This window comes from Somniosus microcephalus, unplaced genomic scaffold (genome assembly GCF_052327205.1).
Source record: "Somniosus microcephalus isolate GS21.2 unplaced genomic scaffold, FLI_Smic_1.0 unresolved_chr1, whole genome shotgun sequence".
Taxonomy (NCBI): domain Eukaryota; kingdom Metazoa; phylum Chordata; class Chondrichthyes; order Squaliformes; family Somniosidae; genus Somniosus; species Somniosus microcephalus.
In genome coordinates, this window is record NW_028225179.1 from 111,298,677 (window position 1) to 111,319,803 (window position 21,127).

Consider the following 21,127-nt stretch of genomic DNA (forward strand, 5'->3'; position numbering starts at 1 on the left):
CTCACTCACCGACTCTCAGTCCCGCTTCACTCACAGGCTCTCAGGCCCCCCTCACTCACCGACTCTCAGTCCACCTCACTCACCGACTCTCAGTCCCCCCTCACTCACCGACTCTCAGTCCCCCTCTCAGTGACTCTCAGTCCCCCCTCACTCAACGACTCTCAGTCCCCCTCACCCACCGACTCTCAGTCCCCATCACTCACCGACTCTCAGTCCCCCCTCACTCACCGACTCAGTCCCCCTCACTCACAGGCTCTCAGTCCCACTCACTCACCGACTCTCAGTCCCCCCTCACTCACCGACTCTCAGTCCCCCCTCACTCACTGACTCTCAGTCCGCCCTCAGTCTCCGACTCTCAGTCCCCCCTCACTCGCCGACTCTCAGTCCCCCCTCACTCACCGACTCTCAGTCCCCCTCACTCGCCGACTCTCAGTCCCCCTCACTCACCGACTCTCATTCCCCCCTCACTCACCGACTCTCAGTCCCCCCTCACTCACCGACTCTCAGTCCCCCTCACTCACCGACTCTCAGTCCCCCCTCACTCACCGACTCTCACTCCCCCCTCACTCACCGACTCTCAGTCCCCCCTCACTCACCGACTCTCAGTCCCCCCACACTCACCGACTCTCAGTCCCATCCCTCACCGACTCTCAGTCCCCCTCCCTCACCGAATCTCAGTCCCCCCTCACTCACCGACGCACAGTCCCCCCTCACACACCGACTCTCAGTCCCCCCTCACTCACCGACTCTCAGTCCCCCCTCATTCACCGACTCTTAGTCCCCCCTCACTCACCGACTCTCAGTCCCCCCTCACTCACCGACTCTCAGTCCCCCCTCACTCACCGACTCTCAGTCCCCCCTCACTCACCGACTCTCCGTCCCCCCTCACTCACCGACTCTCAGTCCACCCTCACTCACCGACTCTCAGTCCCCACTCACTCCCCGACTCTCAGTCCCCATCACTCACCGAGTCTCTGTCCCCCCTCAATCACCGACTGTCAGTCCCCCCTCACTCACCGACTCTCAGTCCCCCCTCACTCACCGACTCTCAGTCCCCCTCACTCACCGACTCTCAGTCCCCCTCACTCACCGACTGTCAGTCCCCCCTCACTCCCCGACTCTCAGTCCCACTCACTCACCGACTTTCAGTCCCCCCTCACTCACCGACTCTCAGTCCCCCCTCACTCACTGACTCTCAGTCTGCCCTCAGTCTCCGAATCTCAGTCCCCCCTCACTCACCGACTCTCAGTCCCCCCTCACTCACCGACTCTCAGTCCACCTCACTCACCGACTCTCAGTCCCCCTCACTCACCGACTCTCATTCCCCCCTCACTCACCGACTCTCAGTCCCCCCACACTCAGCGACTCAGTCCCCCTCACTCACTGACTCTCAGTCCCCTCTCACTCACCGACTCTCTGTCCCCCTCCCTCACCGATTCTCAGTCCCCCTCCCTCACCGAATCTCAGTCCCCCCTCACTCACCGACGCTCAGTCCCCCCTCACACACCGACTCTCAGTCCCCCCTCACTCAACGACTCTCAGTCCCCCCTCACTCACAGACTCTCAGTCCCCCCTCACTCACCGACTCTCAGTCCCCCCTCACTCACCGACTCTCAGTCCCCCCTCACTCACCGACTCTCCATCCCCCCTCACTCACCGACTCTCAGTCCCCCCTCACTCACCGACTCTTAGTCCCCCCTCACTCACCGACTCTCAGTCCCCCCTCACTCACCGACTCTCAGTCCCCCCTCACTCACCGACTCTCAGTCCCCCCTCACTCACCGACTCTCCGTCCCCCCTCACTCACCGACTCTCAGTCCACCCTCACTCACCGACTCTCAGTCCCCACTCACTCCCCGACTCTCAGTCCCCATCACTCACCGAGTCTCTGTCCCCCCTCAATTCACCGACTGTCAGTCCCCCCTCACTCACCGACTCTCAGTCCCCCTCACTCACCGACTCTCAGTCCCCCCTCACTCACAGATTCAGTCCCTCTCTCACTCACCGACTCTCAGTCCCCCTCACTCACCGACTCTCAGTCCCCCCTCACTCACCAACTCTCAGTCCCCCCTCACTCACAGGCTCTCAGTCCCCCTCACTCACCGACTCTCAGTCACCCCTCACTCACCAACTCTCAGTCCCCCCTCACTCACCAACTCTCAGTCCCCCCTCACTCACCGGCTCTCAGTACCCCCTCACTCACCGACTCTCAGTCCCCCCTCACTCACCGACTCTCAGTCCCCCCTCACTCACCGACTCTCAGTCCCCCCACACTCACCGACTCTCAGTCCCCCTCACTCACTGACTCTCAGTCCCCACTCACTCACCGGCTCTCAGTCCCCCCTCACTCACCGACTCTCAGTCCCCTCTCACTCACCCACTCTCAGTCCCCCCTCACTCACCGACTCTCAGTCCCCCCTCACTCACCGACTCTCTGTCCCCCTCCCTCACCGACTCTCAGTCCCCCTCCCTCACCGAATCTCAGTCCCCCCTCACTCACCGACGCTCAGTCCCCCCTCACACACCGACTCTCAGTCCCCCCTCACTCACCGACTCTCAGTCCCCCCTCACTCACCGACTCTGAGTCCCCCCTCACTCACCGACACTCAGTCCCCCCTCACTCACCGACTCTCCGTCCCCCCTCACTCACCGACTCTCAGTCCACCCTCACTCACCGACTCTCAGTCTCCACTCACTCCCTGACTCTCAGTCCCCATCACTCACCGAGTCTCTGTCCCCCCTCACTCGCTGACTCTCAGTCCCTCCTCACTCACCGACTCTCAGTCCCCCCTCACTCACCGACTCTCAGTCCCCCACACTCACCGACTCTCAGTCGCCCCTCACTCACCGACTCTCAGTCCCTCCTCACTCACGGACTCTCAGTCCCCCCTCACTCACCGACTCTCAGTTTTCCCTCACTCACCGACTCTCAGTACCCCCTCACTCACTGACTCTCAGTCCCCCCTCACTCACCGACTCTCAGTCCCCCACACTCACCGACTCTCAGTCGCCCCTCACTCACCGACTCTCAGTCCCTCCTCACTCACGGACTCTCAGTCCCCCCTCACTCACCGACTCTCAGTTTTCCCTCACTCACCGACTCTCAGTACCCCCTCACTCACTGACTCTCAGTCCCCCCTCACTCACCGACTCTCAGTCCCCCTCACTCACTGACTCTCAGTCCCCCTCACTCACCAACTCTCAGCCCCCCCTCACTCACTGACTCTCAGTCCCCCCTCACTCACCGACTCTCAGTCCCCCTCACTCACCGACTCTCAGTCCCCCCTCACTCACCGACTCTCAGTCCCCCTCACTCACCGACTCTCAGTCCCCCCTCACTCACCGACTCTCAGTCCCCCCTCACTCACCGACTCTCAGTCCCCCTCACACACCGACTCTCAGTCCCCCCTCACTCACCGATTCAGTCCCCCTCTCACTCACCGACTCTCAGTCCCCCTCACTCACATACACTCAGTCCCCCTCACTCACCGACTCTCAGTCCCCCCTCACTCACCGACTCTCAGTCCCGCTTCACTCACAGGCTCTCAGGCCCCCCTCACTCACCGACTCTCAGTCCACCTCACTCACCGACTCTCAGTCCCCCCTCACTCACCGACTCTCAGTCCCCCTCTCTCACCGACTCTCAGTCCCCCCTCACTCAACGACTCTCAGTCCCCCTCACCCACCGACTCTCAGTCCCCATCACTCACCGACTCTCAGTCCCCCCTCACTCACCGACTCTCAGTCCCCCCTCACTCACCGACTCTCAGTCCCGCTTCACTCACAGGCTCTCAGGCCCCCCTCACTCACCGACTCTCAGTCCACCTCAATCACCGACTCTCAGTCCCCCCTCACTCACCGACTCTCAGTCCCCCTCTCTCACCGACTCTCAGTCCCCCCTCACTCAACGACTCTCAGTCCCCCTCACCCACCGACTCTCAGTCCCCCCTCACTCACCGACTCTCAGTCCCCCTCACTCGCCGACTCTCAGTCCCCCTCACTCACCGACTCTCATTCCCCCCTCACTCACCGACTCTCAGTCCCCCCTCACTCACCGACTCTCAGTCCCCCTCACTCACCGACTCTCAGTCCCCCCTCACTCACCGACTCTCACTCCCCCCTCACTCACCGACTCTCAGTCCCCCCTCACTCACCGACTCTCAGTCCCCCCACACTCACCGACTCTCAGTCCCACTCCCTCACCGACTCTCAGTCCCCCTCCCTCACCGAATCTCAGTCCCCCCTCACTCACCGACGCACAGTCCCCCCTCACACACCGACTCTCAGTCCCCCCTCACTCACCGACTCTCAGTCCCCCCTCATTCACCGACTCTTAGTCCCCCCTCACTCACCGACTCTCAGTCCCCCCTCACTCACCGACTCTCAGTCCCCCCTCACTCACCGACTCTCAGTCCCCCCTCACTCACCGACTCTCCGTCCCCCCTCACTCACCGACTCTCAGTCCACCCTCACTCACCGACTCTCAGTCCCCACTCACTCCCCGACTCTCAGTCCCCATCACTCACCGAGTCTCTGTCCCCCCTCAATCACCGACTGTCAGTCCCCCCTCACTCACCGACTCTCAGTCCCCCCTCACTCACCGACTCTCAGTCCCCCTCACTCACCGACTCTCAGTCCCCCTCACTCACCGACTGTCAGTCCCCCCTCACTCCCCGACTCTCAGTCCCACTCACTCACCGACTCTCAGTCCCCCCTCACTCACCGACTCTCAGTCCCCCCTCACTCACCGACTCTGTCCCCCTCACTCACCGACTCTCAGTCCCCCTCACTCACCGACTCTCAGTCCCCCTCACTCACCGACTCTCATTCCCCCCTCACTCACCGACTCTCAGTCCCCCCACACTCACCGACTCAGTCCCCCTCACTCACTGACTCTCAGTCCCCTCTCACTCACCGACTCTCTGTCCCCCTCCCTCACCGACTCTCAGTCCCCCTCCCTCACCGAATCTCAGTCCCCCCTCACTCACCGACGCTCAGTCCCCCCTCACACACCGACTCTCAGTCCCCCCTCACTCAACGACTCTCAGTCCCCCCTCACTCACAGACTCTCAGTCCCCCCTCACTCACCGACTCTCAGTCCCCCCTCACTCACCGACTCTCAGTCCCCCCTCACTCACCGACTCTCCATCCCCCCTCACTCACCGACTCTCAGTCCACCCTCACTCACCGACTCTCAGTCCCCCCTCACTCACCGAGTCTCTGTCCCCCCTCACTCACCGACAGTCAGTCCCCCCTTACTCACCGACTCTCAGTACCCCCTCACTGACCGACTCTCAGTCCCCCTCACTCACCGACTCTCAGTCCCCCCTCACTCAACGATTCAGTCCCGCTCTCACTCACCGACTCTCAGTCCCCCTCACTCACCGACTCTCAGTCCCCCTCTCACTCACCCACTCTCAGTCCCCCTCACTCACCGACTCTCAGTCCCCCCTCACTCACCGACTCTCAGTGCCCCCTCACTCACCAACTCTCAGTCCCCCCTCACTCACCGGCTCTCAGTCCCCCTCACTCACCGACTCTCAGTCCCCCATCACTCACCGACTCTCAGTCCACCCTCACTCACCCACTCTCAGTCCCCCTCACTCACCGACTCTCAGTCCCCCCTCACTCACCGACTCTCAGTCCCCCCTCACTCGCCAACTCTCAGTCCCCCTCACTCACCGACTCTCAGTCCCCCCTCACTCACCGACTCTCAGTCCCCCCTCACTCACCTACTCTCAGTCCCCCCTCACTCACCGACTCTCAGTCCCCCCTCACTCACCGACTCTCAGTACCCCCTCACTCACGGACTCTCAGTTCCCCCTCACTCACCAACTCTCAGTCCCCCCTCACTCACCGACTCTCAGTCCCGCTTCACTCACAGGCTCTCAGGCCCCCCTCACTCACCGACTCTCAGTCCACCTCACTCACCGACTCTCAGTCCCCCCTCACTCACCGACTCTCAGTCCCCCTCTCTCACCGACTCTCAGTCCCCATCACTCACCGACTCTCAGTCCCCCCTCACTCACCGACTCAGTCCCCCTCACTCACAGGCTCTCAGTCCCACTCACTCACCGACTCTCAGTCCCCCCTCACTCACCGATTCTCAGTCCCCCCTCACTCACCAACTCTCAGTCCCCCTCACTCACCGACTCTCAGTCCCCCCTCACTCACCGACTCTCAGTCCCCCCTCACTCACCGACTCTCAGTCCCCCCTCGCTCACCAACTCTCAGTCGCCCCTCACTCACCGACTCTCAGTACCCCCTCACTCACCATCTCTCAGTCCCCCTCACTCACCGACTCTCAGTACCCCCTCACTCACCGACTCTCTGTCCCCCCTCACTCACCGACTCTCAGTCCCCCACACTCACCGACTCTCAGTCCCCCCTCACTCACCGACTCTCAGTCCCTCCTCACTCACGGACTCTCATTCCCCCCTCACTCACCGACTCTCAGTTTTCCCTCACTCACCGACTCTCAGTGCCCCCTCACTCACCGACTCTCAGTGCCCCCTCACTCACCGACTCTCAGTCCCCCCTCACTCACCGACTCTCAGTCCCCCCTCACTCACTGACTCTCAGTCCCCCTCACTCACCGACTCTCAGCCCCCCCTCACTCACTGACTCTCAGTCCCCCCTCACTCACCGACTCTCAGTCCCCCTCACTCACCGACTCTCAGTCCCCCCTCACTCACCGACTCTCAGTCCCCCCTCACTCACCGACTCTCTGTCCCCCCTCACTCACCGACTCTCAGTCCCTCCTCACTCACCGATTCTCAGTCCCCCCTCAATCACGGACTCTCAGTCCCCCCTCACTCACTGACTCTCAGTCCCCCTCAGTCACCGACTCTCTGTCCCCCCTCACTCACCGACTCTCAGTCCCCCCTCACTCACCGACTCTCAGTCCCCCTCACTCACCGACTCTCAGTCCCCCTCACTCACCGACTCAGTCCCCCCTCACTCACCGACTCTCAGTCCCCCCTCACTCACCGACTCTCAGTCCCCCCTCACTCACCGACTCTCAGTCCCCCCTCACTCACCGACTCTCAGTCCCGCCTCACTCACCGACTCTCAGTCCCCCCTCACTCACCGACACTCAGTCCCCCCTCACTCACTGACTCTCAGTCCGCCCTCAGTCTCCGACTCTCAATCCCCCCACACTCACCGACTCTCAGTCCCCCCTCACTCACTGACTCTCAGTCCCCTCTCACTCACCGACTCTCTGTCCCCCTCCCTCACTGACTCTCAGTCCCCCCTCACTCACCGACTCTCAGTCCCCCTCCCTCACCGAATCTCAGTCCCCCCTCACTCACCGACGCTCAGTCCCGCCTCACTCACCGACTCTCTGTCCCCCCTCACACACCGACTCTCATTCCCCCCTCAATCACCGACTCTCCGTCCCCCCTCACTCACCGACTCTCAGTCCCCATCACTCACCGACTCTCAGTCCCCCCTCACACACCGACTCTCAGTCCCCCCTCAATCACCGACTCTCCGTCCCCCCTCACTCATCGACTCTCAGTCCCCCTCACTCACCGACTCTCAATCCCCCCTCCCTCACCGACTCTCAGTCCCCCCTCACTCACCGACTATCTGTACAACCTCAATCAGACTCTCAGTCCCCCCTCACTCACTTACTCTCAATCCCCCTAATTCATCGACTCAGTCCCCCCTCACTCACCGTCTCTCAGTCCCCCTCTCACTCACCCACTCTCAGTCCCCCTCACTCACCGACTCTCAGTCGCCCCTCACTCACCAACTCTCAGTCCCCCCTCTCTCACCGGCTCTCTGTCCCCCTCACTCACCGACTCTCAGCCCCCCCTCACTCACCAACTCTCAGTCCCCCCTCACTCACCGACTCTCAGTCCCCCTCACTCACCGACTCTCAGTCCCCCTCACTCACCGACTCTCAGTCCCCCCTCACTCACCGACTCTCAGTCCCCCCTCACTCACCGACTCTCAGTCCCCCACACTCACCGACTCTCAGTCCCCCCTCACTCACCGACTCTCAGTCCCTCCTCACTCACGGACTCTCAGTCCCCCCTCACTCACTGACACTCAGTTTTCCCTCACTCACCGACTCTCAGTACCCCCTCATTCACCGACTCTCAGTCCTCCCTCACTCACCGACTCTCAGTCCCCCCTCACTCACCGACTCTCAGTCCCCCCTCACTCACCAACTCTCAGTCCCCCCTCACTCACCGACTCTCTGTCCCCCCTCAATCACCGACTCTCAGTCCCCCCTCATTCACCGACTCTCAGTACCCCCTCACTCACGGACTCTCAGTTCCCCCTCACTCACCGACTCTCAGTCCCCCCTCACTAACCGACTCTCAGTCCCCCCTCACTCACCGACTCTCAGTTCCCCCTCACTCACTGACTCTCAGTCCCCCTCACTCACCGACTCTCAGTTTTCCCTCACTCGCTGACTCTCAGTCCCTCCTCACTCACAAACTCTCAGTCCCCCCTCACTCACCGACTCTCAGTCCCCCACACTCACCGACTCTCAGTTCCCCCTCACTCACCGACTCTCAGTCCCCCCTCACTCACGGACTCTCAGTCCCCCCTCACTCACCGACTCTCAGTCCCCCCTCACTCTCCGACTCTCAGTCCCCCCTCACTCACCGACTCTCAGTCCCCCCTCACTCACCGACGCTCAGTCCCCCCTCACACACCGACTCTCAGTCCCCCCTCACTCAACGACTCTCAGTCCCCCCTCACTCACAGACTCTCAGTCCCCCCTCACTCACCGACTCTCAGTCCCCCCTCACTCACCGACTCTCAGTCCCCCCTCACTCACCGACTCTCCATCCCCCCTCACTCACCGACTCTCAGTCCACCCTCACTCACCGACTCTCAGTCCCCCCTCACTCACCGAGTCTCTGTCCACCCTCACTCACCGACAGTCAGTCCCCCCTCACTCACCGACTCTCAGTACCCCCTCACTGACCGACTCTCAGTCCCCCTCACTCACCGACTCTCAGTCCCCCCTCACTCACCGATTCAGTCCCGCTCTCACTCACCGACTCTCAGTCCCCCTCACTCACCGACTCTCAGTCCCCCTCTCACTCACCCACTCTCAGTCCCCCTCACTCACCGACTCTCAGTCCCCCCTCACTCACCGACTCTCAGTGCCCCCTCACTCACCAACTCTCAGTCCCCCCTCACTCACCGGCTCTCAGTCCCCCTCACTCACCGACTCTCAGTCCCCCATCACTCACCGACTCTCAGTCCACCCTCACTCACCCACTCTCAGTCCCCCTCACTCACCGACTCTCAGTCCCCCCTCACTCACCGACTCTCAGTCCCCCCTCACTCGCCAACTCTCAGTCCCCCTCACTCACCGACTCTCAGTCCCCCCTCACTCACCGACTCTCAGTCCCCCCTCACTCACCTACTCTCAGTCCCCCCTCACTCACCGACTCTCAGTCCCCCCTCACTCACCGACTCTCAGTACCCCCTCACTCACGGACTCTCAGTTCCCCCTCACTCACCAACTCTCAGTCCCCCCTCACTCACCGACTCTCAGTCCCGCTTCACTCACAGGCTCTCAGGCCCCCCTCACTCACCGACTCTCAGTCCACCTCACTCACCGACTCTCAGTCCCCCCTCACTCACCGACTCTCAGTCCCCCTCTCTCACCGACTCTCAGTCCCCCCTCACTCAACGACTCTCAGTCCCCCTCACCCACCGACTCTCAGTCCCCATCACTCACCGACTCTCAGTCCCCCCTCACTCACCGACTCAGTCCCCCTCACTCACAGGCTCTCAGTCCCACTCACTCACCGACTCTCAGTCCCCCCTCACTCACCGATTCTCAGTCCCCCCTCACTCACCAACTCTCAGTCCCCCTCACTCACCGACTCTCAGTCCCCCCTCACTCACCGACTCTCAGTCCCCCCTCGCTCACCAACTATCAGTCCCCCCTCACTCACCGACTCTCAGTACCCCCTCACTCACCATCTCTCAGTCCCCCTCACTCACCGACTCTCAGTACCCCCTCACTCACCGACTCTCTGTCCCCCCTCACTCACCGACTCTCAGTCCCCCACACTCACCGACTCTCAGTCCCCCCTCACTCACCGACTCTCAGTCCCCCCTCACTCACCGACTCTCAGTCCCCCCTCACTCACTGACTCTCAGTCCCCCTCACTCACCGACTCTCAGCCCCCCTCACTCACTGACTCTCAGTCCCCCCTCACTCACCGACTCTCAGTCCCCCTCACTCACCGACTCTCAGTCCCCCCTCACTCACCGACTCTCAGTCCCCCCTCACTCACTGACTCTCAGTCCCCCTCACTCACCGACTCTCAGCCCCCCTCACTCACTGACTCTCAGTCCCCCCTCACTCACCGACTCTCAGTCCCCCCTCACTCACCGACTCTCTGTCCCCCCTCACTCACCGACTCTCAGTCCCTCCTCACTCACCGATTCTCAGTCCCCCCTCAATCACGGACTCTCAGTCCCCCCTCACTCACTGACTCTCAGTCCCCCTCAGTCACCGACTCTCTGTCCCCCCTCTCTCACCGACTCTCAGTCCCCCCTCACTCACCGACTCTCAGTCCCCCTCACTCACCGACTCTCAGTCCCCCTCACTCACCGACTCAGTCCCCCCTCACTCACCGACTCTCAGTCCCCCCTCACTCACCGACTATCTGTACAACCTCAATCAGACTCTCAGTCCCCCCTCACTCACTTACTCTCAGTCCCCCTAATTCATCGACTCAGTCCCCCCTCACTCACCGTCTCTCAGTCCCCCTCTCACTCACCCACTCTCAGTCCCCCTCACTCACCGACTCTCAGTCGCCCCTCACTCACCAACTCTCAGTCCCCCCTCTCTCACCGGCTCTCTGTCCCCCTCACTCACCGACTCTCAGCCCCCCCTCACTCACCAACTCTCAGTCCCCCCTCACTCACCGACTCTCAGTCCCCCTCACTCACCGACTCTCAGTCCCCCTCACTCACCGACTCTCAGTCCCCCCTCACTCACCGACTCTCAGTCCCCCCTCACTCACCGACTCTCAGTCCCCCACACTCACCGACTCTCAGTCCCCCCTCACTCACCGACTCTCAGTCCCTCCTCACTCACGGACTCTCAGTCCCCCCTCACTCACTGACACTCAGTTTTCCCTCACTCACCGACTCTCAGTACCCCCTCATTCACCGACTCTCAGTCCTCCCTCACTCACCGACTCTCAGTCCCCCCTCACTCACCGACTCTCAGTCCCCCCTCACTCACCAACTCTCAGTCCCCCCTCACTCACCGACTCTCTGTCCCCCCTCAATCACCGACTCTCAGTCCCCCCTCATTCACCGACTCTCAGTACCCCCTCACTCACGGACTCTCAGTTCCCCCTCACTCACCGACTCTCAGTCCCCCCTCACTAACCGACTCTCAGTCCCCCCTCACTCACCGACTCTCAGTTCCCCCTCACTCACTGACTCTCAGTCCCCCTCACTCACCGACTCTCAGTTTTCCCTCACTCGCTGACTCTCAGTCCCTCCTCACTCACAAACTCTCAGTCCCCCCTCACTCACCGACTCTCAGTCCCCCACACTCACCGACTCTCAGTTCCCCCTCACTCACCGACTCTCAGTCCCCCCTCACTCACGGACTCTCAGTCCCCCCTCACTCACCGACTCTCAGTCCCCCCTCACTCTCCGACTCTCAGTCCCCCCTCACTCACCGACTCTCAGTCCCCCCTCACTCACCGACGCTCAGTCCCCCCTCACACACCGACTCTCAGTCCCCCCTCACTCAACGACTCTCAGTCCCCCCTCACTCACAGACTCTCAGTCCCCCCTCACTCACCGACTCTCAGTCCCCCCTCACTCACCGACTCTCAGTCCCCCCTCACTCACCGACTCTCCATCCCCCCTCACTCACCGACTCTCAGTCCACCCTCACTCACCGACTCTCAGTCCCCCCTCACTCACCGAGTCTCTGTCCCCCCTCACTCACCGACAGTCAGTCCCCCCTCACTCACCGACTCTCAGTACCCCCTCACTGACCGACTCTCAGTCCCCCTCACTCACCGACTCTCAGTCCCCCCTCACTCACCGATTCAGTCCCGCTCTCACTCACCGACTCTCAGTCCCCCTCACTCACCGACTCTCAGTCCCCCTCTCACTCACCCACTCTCAGTCCCCCTCACTCACCGACTCTCAGTCCCCCCTCACTCACCGACTCTCAGTGCCCCCTCACTCACCAACTCTCAGTCCCCCCTCACTCACCGGCTCTCAGTCCCCCTCACTCACCGACTCTCAGTCCCCCATCACTCACCGACTCTCAGTCCACCCTCACTCACCCACTCTCAGTCCCCCTCACTCACCGACTCTCAGTCCCCCTTCACTCACCGACTCTCAGTCCCCCCTCACTCGCCAACTCTCAGTCCCCCTCACTCACCGACTCTCAGTCCCCCCTCACTCACCGACTCTCAGTCCCCCCTCACTCACCTACTCTCAGTCCCCCCTCACTCACCGACTCTCAGTCCCCCCTCACTCACCGACTCTCAGTACCCCCTCACTCACGGACTCTCAGTTCCCCCTCACTCACGGACTCTCAGTTCCCCCTCACTCACCAACTCTCAGTCCCCCCTCACTCACCGACTCTCAGTCCCGCTTCACTCACAGGCTCTCAGGCCCCCCTCACTCACCGACTCTCAGTCCACCTCACTCACCGACTCTCAGTCCCCCCTCACTCACCGACTCTCAGTCCCTCTCTCTCACCGACTCTCAGTCCCCCCTCACTCAACGACTCTCAGTCCCCCTCACCCACCGACTCTCAGTCCCCATCACTCACCGACTCTCAGTCCCCCCTCACTCACCGACTCAGTCCCCCTCACTCACAGGCTCTCAGTCCCACTCACTCACCGACTCTCAGTCCCCCCTCACTCACCGATTCTCAGTCCCCCCTCACTCACCAACTCTCAGTCCCCCTCACTCACCGACTCTCAGTCCCACCTCACTCACCGACTCTCAGTCCCCCCTCGCTCACCAACTCTCAGTCCCCCCTCACTCACCGACTCTCAGTACCCCCTCACTCACCATCTCTCAGTCCCCCTCACTCACCGACTCTCAGTACCCCCTCACTCACCGACTCTCTGTCCCCCCTCACTCACCGACTCTCAGTCCCCCACACTCACCGACTCTCAGTCCCCCCTCACTCACCGACTCTCAGTCCCTCCTCACTCACGGACTCTCAGTCCCCCCTCACTCACCGACTCTCAGTTTTCCCTCACTCACCGACTCTCAGTGCCCACTCACTCACCGACTCTCAGTGCCCCCTCACTCACCGACTCTCAGTCCCCCCTCACTCACCGACTCTCAGTCCCCCCTCACTCACTGACTCTCAGTCCCCCTCACTCACCGACTCTCAGCCCCCCTCACTCACTGACTCTCAGTCCCCCCTCACTCACCGACTCTCAGTCCCCCTCACTCACCGACTCTCAGTCCCCCCTCACTCACCGACTCTCAGTCCCCCCTCACTCACCGACTCTCTGTCCCCCCTCACTCACCGACTCTCAGTCCCTCCTCACTCACCGATTCTCAGTCCCCCCTCAATCACGGACTCTCAGTCCCCCCTCACTCACTGACTCTCAGTCCCCCTCAGTCACCGACTCTCTGTCCCCCCTCACTCACCGACTCTCAGTCCCCCCTCACTCACCGACTCTCAGTCCCCCTCACTCACCGACTCTCAGTCCCCCTCACTCACCGACTCAGTCCCCCCTCACTCACCGACTCTCAGTCCCCCCTCACTCACCGACTCTCAGTCCCCCCTCACTCACCGACTCTCAGTCCCGCCTCACTCACCGACTCTCAGTCCCCCCTCACTCACCGACACTCAGTCCCCCCTCACTCACTGACTCTCAGTCCGCCCTCAGTCTCCGACTCTCAATCCCCCCACACTCACCGACTCTCAGTCCCCCCTCACTCACTGACTCTCAGTCCCCTCTCACTCACCGACTCTCTGTCCCCCTCCCTCACTGACTCTCAGTCCCCCCTCACTCACCGACTCTCAGTCCCCCTCCCTCACCGAATCTCAGTCCCCCCTCACTCACCGACGCTCAGTCCCCCCTCACTCACCGACTCTCTGTCCCCCCTCACACACCGACTCTCATTCCCCCCTCAATCACCGACTCTCCGTCCCCCCTCACTCACCGACTCTCAGTCCCCATCACTCACCGACTCTCAGTCCCCCCTCACACACCGACTCTCAGTCCCCCCTCAATCACCGACTCTCCGTCCCCCCTCACTCACAGACTCTCAGTCCCCCCTCACTCACCGACTCTCAGTCCCCCTTCACTCACCGACGCTTAGTCACCCCTCACTCATCGACTCTCAGTCCCCCTCACTCACCGACTCTCAATCCCCCCTCCCTCACCGACTCTCAGTCCCCCCTCACTCACCGACTACCTGTACAACCTCAATCAGACTCTCAGTCCCCCCTCACTCACTTACTCTCAGTCCCCCTAATTCATCGACTCAGTCCCCCCTCACTCACCGTCTCTCAGTCCCCCTCTCACTCACCCACTCTCAGTCCCCCTCACTCACCGACTCTCAGTCGCCCCTCACTCACCAACTCTCAGTCCCCCCTCTCTCACCGGCTCTCTGTCCCCCTCACTCACCGACTCTCAGCCCCCCCTCACTCACCAACTCTCAGTCCCCCCTCACTCACCGACTCTCAGTCCCACTCACTCACCGACTCTCAGTCCCCCTCACTCACCGACTCTCAGTCCCCCCTCACTCACCGACTCTCAGTCCCCCCTCACTCACCGACTCTCAGTCCCCCACACTCACCGACTCTCAGTCCCCCCTCACTCACCGACTCTCAGTCCCTCCTCACTCACGGACTCTCAGTCCCCCCTCACTCACTGACACTCAGTTTTCCCTCACTCACCGACTCTCAGTACCCCCTCATTCACCGACTCTCAGTCCTCCCTCACTCACCGACTCTCAGTCCCCCCTCACTCACCGACTCTCAGTCCCCCCTCACTCACCAACTCTCAGTCCCCCCTCACTCACCGACTCTCTGTCCCCCCTCAATCACCGACTCTCAGTCCCCCCTCATTCACCGACTCTCAGTACCCCCTCACTCACCGACTCTCAGTCCCCCCTCACTAACCGACTCTCAGTCCCCCCTCACTCACCGACTCTCAGTTCCCCCTCACTCACTGACTCTCAGTCCCCCTCACTCACCGACTCTCAGTTTTCCCTCACTCGCTGACTCTCAGTCCCTCCTCACTCACAAACTCTCAGTCCCCCCTCACTCACCGACTCTCAGTCCCCCACACTCACCGACTCTCAGTTCCCCCTCACTCACCGACTCTCAGTCCCCCCTCACTCACGGACTCTCAGTCCCCCCTCACTCACCGACTCTCAGTCCCCCCTCACTCTCCGACTTTCAGTCCCCCCTCACTCACCGACTCTCAGTCCCCCCTCACTCACCGACTCTCAGTCCCCCTCACTCACCGACTCTCAGTCCCTCCTCACTCACCGACTCTCAGTCCCCCCTCACTCACCGACTCTCAGTCCCTCCTCACTCACCGACTCTCAGTCCCCCCTCCCTCACCGAATCTCAGTCCCCCCTCACTCACCGACGCTCAGTCCCCCCTCACTCACCGACTCTCTGTCCCCCCTCACTCCCCGACGCTTAGTCACCCCTCACTCATCGACTCTCAGTCCCCCTCACTCACCGACTCTCAATCCCCCCTCCCTCAACGACTCTCAGTCCCCCCTCTCTCACCGACTCTCAGTCCCCACTCACTCACCGAATCTCAGTCCCCCCTCACTCACCGACGCTCAGTCCCCCCTCACTCACCGACTCTCAGTCCCCCCTCACTCACCGACACTCAGTCCCCCCTCACTCACTGACTCTCAGTCCGCCCTCAGTCTCCGACTCTCAATCCCCCCACACTCACCGACTCTCAGTCCCCCCTCACTCACTGACTCTCAGTCCCCTCTCACTCACCGACTCTCTGTCCCCCTCCCTCACTGACTCTCAGTCCCCCCTCACTCACCGACTCTCAGTCCCCCTCCCTCACCGAATCTCAGTCCCCCCTCACTCACCGACGCTCAGTCCCCCTCCCTCACCGAATCTCAGTCCCCCCTCACTCACCGACGCTCAGTCCCCCCTCACTCACCGACTCTCAGTCCCCCTCCCTCACCGAATCTCAGTCCCCCCCTCACTCACCGACGCTCAGTCCCCCCTCACTCACCGACTCTCTGTCCCCCCTCACACACCGACTCTCATTCCCCCCTCAATCACCGACTCTCCGTCCCCCCTCACTCACCGACTCTCAGTCCCCATCACTCTCCGACTCTCAGTCCCCCCTCACACACCGACTCTCAGTCCCCCCTCAATCACCGACTCTCCGTCCCCCCTCACTCACAGACTCTCAGTCCCCCCTCACTCACCGACTCTCAGTCCCCCTTCACTCACCGACGCTTAGTCACCCCTCACTCATCGACTCTCAGTCCCCCTCACTCACCGACTCTCAAACCCCCCTCCCTCACCGACTCTCAGTCCCCCCTCACTCACCGACTATCTGTCCCCCTCCCTCACTGACTCTCAGTCCCCCCTCACTCACCGACTCTCAGTCCCCCTCCCTCACCGAATCTCAGTCCCCCCTCACTCACCGACGCTCAGTCCCCCCTCACTCACCGACTCTCTGTCCCCCCTCACACACCGACTCTCATTCCCCCCTCAATCACCGACTCTCCGTCCCCCCTCACTCACCGACTCTCAGTCCCCATCACTCACCGACTCTCAGTCCCCCCTCACACACCGACTCAGTCCCCCCTCAATCACCGACTCTCCGTCCCCCCTCACTCACAGACTCTCAGTCCCCCCTCACTCACCGACTCTCAGTCCCCCTTCACTCACCGACGCTTAGTCACCCCTCACTCATCGACTCTCAGTCCCCCTCACTCACCGACTCTCAATCGCCCCTCCCTCACCGACTCTCAGTCCCCCCTCACTCACCGACTATCTGTACAACCTCAATCAGACTCTCAGTCCCCCCCTCACTCACTTACTCTCAGTCCCCCTAATTCATCGACTCAGTCCCCCCTCACTCACCGTCTCTCAGTCCCCCTCTCACTCACCCACTCTCAGTCCCCCTCACTCACCGACTCTCAGTCGCCCCTCACTCACCAACTCTCAGTCCCCCCTCTCTCACCGGCTCTCTGTCCCCCTCACTCACCGACTCTCAGCACCCCCTCACTCACCAACTCTCAGTCCCCCCTCACTCACCGACTCTCAGTCCCCCTCACTCACCGACTCTCAGTCCCCCTCACTCACCGACTCTCAGTCCCCCCTCACTCACCGACTCTCAGTCCCCCCTCACTCACCAACTCTCAGTCCCCCCTCATTCACCGACTCTCAGTCCCCCCTCACTCACGGACTCTCAGTTCCCCCTCACTCACCGACTCTCAGTCCCCCCTCATTCACCGACTCTCAGTCCTCCCTCACTCACCGACTCTCAGTCCCCCCTCACTCACCGACTCTCAGTCCTCCCTCACTCACCGACTCTCAGTCCCCCCTCACTCACCAACTCTCAGTCCCCCCTCACTCACCGACTCTCTGTCCCCCCTCAATCACCGACTCTCAGTCCCCCCTCATTCACCGACTCTCAGTACCCCCTCACTCACGGACTCTCAGTTCCCCCTCACTCACCGACTCTCAGTCCCCCCTCACTAACCGACTCTCAGTCCCCCCTCTCTCACCGACTCTCAGTTCCCCCTCACTCACTGACTCTCAGTCCCCCTCACTCACCGACTCTCAGTTTTCCCTCACTCGCTGACTCTCAGTCCCTCCTCACTCACAAACTCTCAGTCCCCCCTCACTCACCGACTCTCAGTCCCCCACACTCACCGACTCTCAGTTCCCCCTCACTCACCGACTCTCAGTCCCCCCTCACTCACGGACTCTCAGTCCCCCCTCACTCACCGACGCTCAGTCCCCCCTCACTCACCGACTCTCTGTCCCCCCTCACTCACCGACGCTTAGTCACCCCTCACTCATCGACTCTCAGTCCCCCTCACTCACCGACTCTCAATCCCCCCTCCCTCACCGACTCTCAGTCCCCCCTCTCTCACCGACTCTCAGTCCCCCCTCACTCACCGAATCTCAGTCCCCCCTCACTCACCGACGCTCAGTCCCCCCTCACTCACCGACACTCAGTCCCCCCTCACTCACCGACTCTCAGTCCCTCCTCACTCACGGACTCTCAGTCCCCCCTCACTCACTGACACTCAGTTTTCCCTCACTCACCGACTCTCAGTACCCCCTCATTCACCGACTCTCAGTCCTCCCTCACTCACCGACTCTCAGTCCCCCCTCACTCACCGACTCTCAGTCCCCCCTCACTCACCAACTCTCAGTCCCCCCTCACTCACCGACTCTCTGTCCCCCCTCAATCACCGACTCTCAGTCCCCCCTCATTCACCGACTCTCAGTACCCCCTCACTCACGGACTCTCAGTTCCCCCTCACTCACCGACTCTCAGTCCCCCCTCACTAACCGACTCTCAGTCCCCCCTCACTCACCGACTCTCAGTTCCCCCTCACTCACTGACTCTCAGTCCCCCTCACTCACCGACTCTCAGTTTTCCCTCACTCGCTGACTCTCAGTCCCTCCTCACTCACAAACTCTCAGTCCCCCCTCACTCACCGACTCTCAGTCCCCCACACTCACCGACTCTCAGTTCCCCCTCACTCACCGACTCTCAGTCCCCCCTCACTCACGGACTCTCAGTCCCCCCTCACTCACCGACTCTCAGTCCCCCCTCACTCTCCGACTCTCAGTCCCCCCTCACTCACCGACTCTCAGTCCCCCCTCACTCACCGACTCTCAGTCCCCCTCACTCACCGACTCTCAGTCCCTCCTCACTCACCGACTCTCAGTCGCCCCTCACTCACCGACTCTCAGTCCCTCCTCACTCACCGACTCTCAGTCCCCCCTCCCTCACCGAATCTCAGTCCCCCCTCACTCACCGACGCTCAGTCCCCCCTCACTCACCGACTCTCTGTCACCCCTCACTCACCGACGCTAAGTCACCCCTCACTCATCGACTCTCAGTCCCCCTCACTCACCGACTCTCAATCCCCCCTCCCTCACCGACTCTCAGTCCCCCCTCTCTCACCGACTCTCAGTCCCCCCTCACTCACCGAATCTCAGTCCCCCCTCACTCACCGACGCTCAGTCCCCCCTCACTCACCGACTCTCTGGCCCCCTCACTCACCGACTCTCAGTCCCCGCTCACACACCGACTCTCATTCCCCCATCAATCACCGACTCTCCGTCCCCCCTCACTCACCGACTCTCAGTCCCCATCACTCACCGACTCTCAGTCCCCCCTCACTCACCGGCTCTCAGTCCCCCCTCACTCACCGACTCTCAGTACCCCCTCACTCACGGACTCTCAGTTCCCCCTCACTCACCGACTCTCAGTCCCCCCTCACTCACCGACTCTCAGTCCCTCCTGACTCACCGACTCTCAGTTCCCCCTCACTCACTGACTCTCAGTCCCCCTCACTCACCGACTCTCAGTTTTCCCTCACTCGCTGACTCTCAGTCCCTCCTCACTCACCGACTCTCAGTCCCCCCTCACTCACCAACTCTCAGTCCCCCTCACTCACCGACTCTCAGTCCCCCCTCACTCACCGACTCTCAGTCCCCCCTCACTCACCAACTCTCAGTCCCCCCTCACTCACCGACTCTCAGTCCCCCCTCACTCACCATCTCTCAGTCCCCCTCACTCACCGACTTTCAGTCCCCCTCACTCACCGACTCTCAGTTCCCCCTCACTCACTGACTCTCAGTCCCCCTCACTCACCGACTCTCAGTTTTCCCTCACTCGCTGACTCTCAGTCCCTCCTCACTCACCGACTCTCAGTCCCACCTCACTCACCGACTCTCAGTCCCCCACACTCACCGACTCTCAGTCCCCCCTCACTCACCGACTCTCAGTCCCTCCTCACTCACGGACTCTCAGTCCCCCCTCACTCACCGACTCTCAGTTTTCCCTCACTCACCGACTCTCAGTACCCCCTCACTCACCGACTCTCAGTCCCCCCTCACTCACCGACTCTCAGTCCCCCCTCGCTCACCGACTCTCAGTCCCCCCTCACTCACCGACTCTCAGTCCCCCATCACTCACCGACTCTCAGTCCCTCCTCACTCACCGACTCTCAGTCCCCCCTCACTCACGGACTCTCAGTCCCCCCTCACTCACCGACTCTCAGACCCCCCTCACTCACGGACTCTCATTCCCCCCTCACTCACCGACTCTCAGACCCCCCTCACTAACCGACTCTCAATCCCCCCTCACTCACCGACTCTCAGTCCCCCCTCACTCACCGACTCTCAGTCCCCCTCACTCACCGACTCTCAGTCCCCCTCACTCACCGACTCTCAGTCCCCCCTCACTCACCTACTCTCAGTCCCCCCTCACTAACCGACTCTCAATCCCCCCTCACTCACCGACTCTCAGTCGCCGTCACTCACCTACTCTCAGTCCCCCCTCACTAACCGACTCTCAATCCCCTATCACTCACCGACTCTCAGTCCCCCTCACTCACCGACTCTCAGTCCCACTCACTCATCGACTCTCAGTGCCCCCTTACAGACCGACTCTCAGTCCCCCCTCACTCACCGACTCTCAGTCTCACCTCACTCACCGACTCTCAGTCCCTCCTCTCTCAACGACGCTCAGTCCCCCCTCACTCACCGATTCTCAGTCCCCCCTCACTCACCGACTCTCAGTCCCCCCTCACACACTGACTCTCAGTCCCCCTAATTCATCGACTCAGTCCCCCCTCACTCACCGACTCTCAGTCCCCCTCTCACTCACCCACTCTCAGTCCCCCTCACTCACCGTCTCTCAGTCCCCCCGCACTCACCAACTCTCAATCCCCCCTCTCTCACCGGCTCTCAGTCCCCCTCACTCACCGACTCTCAGTCCCCCCTCACTCACCAACACTCAGTCCCCCCTCACTCACCCACTCTCAGTCCCCCTCACTCACCGACTCTCAGTCCCCCCTCACTCACCGACTCTCAGTCCCCCCTCACTCACCGACTCTCAGTCCCCCCTCACTCACCAACTCTCAGTCCCCCCTCACTCAC